The following is a 4138-nucleotide window of genomic DNA, read 5'->3' as shown; positions in this document are numbered from 1 at the left end:
TATGTATTTCATTTGTCATCATTGATTTTTTTAACATATAAAAAAGTTGTTTGATGTGTTTTTTAATTATAAACTGGATATTGTATTCGTTTATATATATATATATATATATATATATATATATATATATATATATATATATATATATATATATATATAAGTGATAAAGTTAATGGATATGATGGATTAAGTTTGGATTGTGATATGTCGTAATGTTGACTACTCCTTTTACACTACAAGAAAATTTCGATTTAGCTACGGAAAAATTCCATAGCAAAAACATGAAATTTCGTAGCTAAAGCCAAATAACTACGGAATTTGCTACGTAAATTTTCAATTAGACTCCGTAGCTTTATTTCTTGTAGCAAACTGTTTAGCTACGAAATTATAATTCCGTAGCAATTTTGCTATGATAGTTTCTACGACATCTATCCGTTACAATTTGAGTTCCATAGCATTTCCGTAGCAAATTCCGTAGAATTTTTCCATAGCAAATTCCGTAGCAATTTTTCCGTAACCAATTCCGTAGCAATGTTTCCGTAGCATATTCCATAGCAATTTTTCCGTAGCTAATACCGTAGCGATTTTTCCATAGCCAATTCCGTAACAATTTTTCCATAGCAATTTTCGTATTAATTTTTCCGTAGCAAATTCTATAGCAATTTTTCCATCGTTAATTCTGTAGCAATTTTTCCGTAGTTAATTCCGTAGCAATTGTTTCATAGCTAATTCCGTAGAAATTGTTCTGTAGCCAATTCCTTAGCATTTTTTCTATTGCAAATTCCGTAGCACTTGTTTTGTACCATTATTTTATATAATTCGGTTATTGAATTCGACTATTTATATCAAATTATAAAAATACAATTAATATAAAACCAAAAGTAGTATTTCTATAGAAACTATAATAATATTCAATACATCAAAATGCTACAATTTAAACATAAATTGTTATCTGATACATAATGTTATCATCAAGCAACTTGGAAGGCATAATAAAATCCCACACCAAATTGACCAATCAAATTGTTGTCTGAACCATCATCTTTGCTATTCTGTCAAATACAACCGTTAGTGCAAGTATATTATTTATAATTCTCATAATAAAATATTTATATATGTTAATAAAATCATCTACCTTGTATGGAAATTAGCAATTTTTCATTTAAATTTTCAATTAAGATTCTTAGCTTTGAAGCTCAAAACGGTCATCGAGTGGTGTTCCACGTAAGATAGCTTCCTTCTTAAGCCTCTCTCTTTCTTCAAGTTCTTGTTCTCTTTTCCTCTGCCTTTCAGCTATTTCATCCAAACTTCGCCCTCTGTTCAGCCTCCTCTTTCTTGCGCCTTTCAGCCTCTGTAAATCCCAAACAAACAAAGTGTTTGGATCAGCAAAAATAGATATTGATTTTTTCAGCTTTACATAAACTACATTTTTAGACCTAAATAATATTTTTATGCAATTTTGGTCCCAAAACAGTTTTATTGCAATTTCAGTCTTTAATGACGCTCTTTTTAACGTATTTGAGGTTTTTGCAACGTTTATTTGTTTAGTATTGCCTATTTTTGCAATGTTAGGCCAAAAAAGCAAATTTGGTCCTTATTTGAGGTTCTTGTAACAAGTATGGTCCTTCTCCATAGTAAAAGGGCTCTTTTTGGCCCCTAAGTTAATCAGAATGTTTCCAATTTTGGTCATTTTACTTGAAAAGGAAGGGACGAGCCAAAATTGCAAAATATAATTTACAAAAAGAAAAAGTAAAAAGTAACCTTCACGTTTGCGGGCTTATTCTTCCTCGCGAAGCTTGTTGAGCCTTTCTTTTTCAGTGTTCAAATAAACAACATTTTCCCTTTTAGGTCCCTTTCCTCTTTTCGTGCCTTGAGGATTTGGCCAAGTCTTTCCTCTCTCTCAGCTCTCATTCTATCATACTCTGCCTTTCGCTTGCTCACAACTTTTTCCTCAAGTTCCATCTGTGCACATACATGAATATTTTATAAGAAAATATGACAAGATATTACATATAAATTACAATAAAAAATACAATACAGACCTTATGTTCCATAACACGAGCAAGTCTATACTTCTCCTTCAAATCTCCTTCTGACGCTCTCTGCTCAGTTCAACCTCAAGCTGCATGCAAAACATAAATTAGCAAGTAAACTTGGGCATTTACATCTTTTTTTATTTTACAGAGTAAGTAGATTACCTGTTGTTCGTGTTCATGGCGGAGTTTCTCTTCAGCCAAACATCTTTGGAAAGTAGCTTCAATGAGAGGTGCAGCCTCTTCCCTTTTGGCTCTTTTAAAATGATCCATGGTCTTGATTAGTTTTTACATCTTCTTTTCCATTTCCTGCCTCTCTCTAACTTGCTCCTGCATTGCTAACTCCATCAAGGATTGCTTCGTCACCTTCTCCTGTAATGTCACAACAGAAACAACCAACAATCATCAGCATGAAAAAAGGACCAATCTTTCTTCTTTTCTTTTACTTTACTTACCCCTTGTAGGGTGTCAGATTCAAAACCCTTGAGAAAAAAAAACAAGTAGACAATATAAGTATAAAAAAAAAAAAATAGAATCAACAAAATTATGCAAATTAGACTCACCAAGTCACCAAATATAATTGCACCTTCATGTGGTCAACTTTCATAGCAATGAAATTATGCTTGACAGCATCAACAGATTTATTAAACTCTTGAACAAGATTTATTAAACAAAAATCATGTTCCTTCACTGTCACACAAGGGGTATTATCGTCCTTTGTAAACCCATGTAAATCATGTTCAAAGAGAATTTTCTCAGAGTCACCTCCCCAAGAAGCAAGCACTTCCAGAATAAAATCGTTTCTCCATTGGATAGATGCATAAAAATCTTCTGCTTCATACTTCCCACCAATCCCTTAGTTGAATCACTGAGGCTGTCAAATTCTCTGTTTTATTCATTTTCTGAACCTGATATGCTTGATATATCATAATCTTTAACTATGGAATCGGAAGTCAGTTCATCAAAATCATCCTCCCTAACAGTATCCTTTCCAGCAATGCTTGACTTTATCTGAGATAATAAAGATTACGCATACAGAAACAAAGTAGAATATCAGATGCTTTACTATTCTCAGAAACCAGACTCTTGGAGAGGCATAATACTGAGAATTTTTTATTGTATTCAAGTAATTTTAAGGGAAAACTTACATAATTTTATTCAGTAACACAATATTTGGCTTAAACAAAAATCATGTTACATACTCTGTTCTGTTTCTCGCATTCAACTCTTGAACAAGATTTATTAAACAGATTATACTAGAACATCGCCGAAGAAATTACAAATTATATCGTTATAACGACAACTTAGTAGGCAGAATTCAATTCCTATTCAATGTGCTTTGAATAAAAAATCGATTGTTTAACAATTTTAACACCAATCCATGTAAAACCCTAAGTCAATTGGCTTATTGGACTACAATTGAAGTAAGAGAGAGAGAGAGAAAGAGAGAGAGTACGATTTTAGGTTGAGGGAGGTGAGAATTGAACGGTTGCTAGACTGCATCTCACGGACGTCCCTTCCCTCCGCCATTTGATCGAACCGTTTCTCATTTGAGATCAACACCCTCGCTGCACAATCACATGTCGCCGTTTCCTTTAAGATCCCTAATTACACCGCAGATGACTGAGATGTTCGGATCAACTTCGCCACCGAGGTCATAGATACTCCTTTTCATGCGTGATCGCCTTATGCTGCTTCCAAATGTGAAAATGTGATACGTATGATATGATTTGGGGAAAATTTTGCTGCTTCCACCGAAGTCAAAGAGAGAAAACGAGGGAACACTGAACGGGGTTACCGCGATGATTTGGGGAAAAGTAGCTTAAGTAAAAATAAATAATGAGACGTAATATATATATATAGTTTTTATTTAGGTAATTAAGAAAAAAGTATAACTTTTTAAATTATGATGATATCATTTTCTTCTTTTGTTTTAAGATTTTTACTAGTTTCCCTTTAAAATAATTTTATATATTTTGCTACGGGAAAGATATTACATAGCTATTTAACTACGGAATAATTCGTAAAGAAATAGCCACGGATTTTGATTTCGTAGTTATTTGCAAGTTCCGAAACCAGTCGTATACACAAATAACTACGATTAA

General features: G+C 32.8%; 1 long non-coding RNA gene across 5 annotated transcripts; it reads right to left on the bottom strand.

Moving 5' to 3' along the window:
* Positions 1-864: 864 nt before the first annotated feature.
* Positions 865-3848, bottom strand: LOC145109328 (uncharacterized). Of its 5 annotated transcripts, none has more exons than XR_013708933.1 (7): positions 3490-3848; positions 2597-3044; positions 2489-2515; positions 2199-2405; positions 2043-2122; positions 1762-1962; positions 865-1351 (listed from the first exon to the last, which is right to left on the bottom strand). It is a non-coding gene; the product is annotated as an uncharacterized LOC145109328 (long non-coding RNA). The 5 variants fall into 5 exon arrangements; XR_013708932.1 differs by lacking the exon at positions 2489-2515 and having other exon boundaries at positions 865-1052; positions 1136-1351; XR_013708934.1 differs by lacking the exon at positions 2489-2515 and having other exon boundaries at positions 865-1047; positions 1136-1351.
* Between the last annotated feature and the right edge of the window lie 290 nt (positions 3849-4138).

The sequence above is a fragment of the Lactuca virosa genome, chromosome 4 (genome assembly GCF_052849685.1).
Source record: "Lactuca virosa cultivar CGN04683 chromosome 4, Lactuca_virosa_CGN04683_v6, whole genome shotgun sequence".
In the NCBI taxonomy this organism is placed as follows: domain Eukaryota; kingdom Viridiplantae; phylum Streptophyta; class Magnoliopsida; order Asterales; family Asteraceae; genus Lactuca; species Lactuca virosa.
This window is presented reverse-complemented; position numbering and strand designations above follow the sequence as displayed.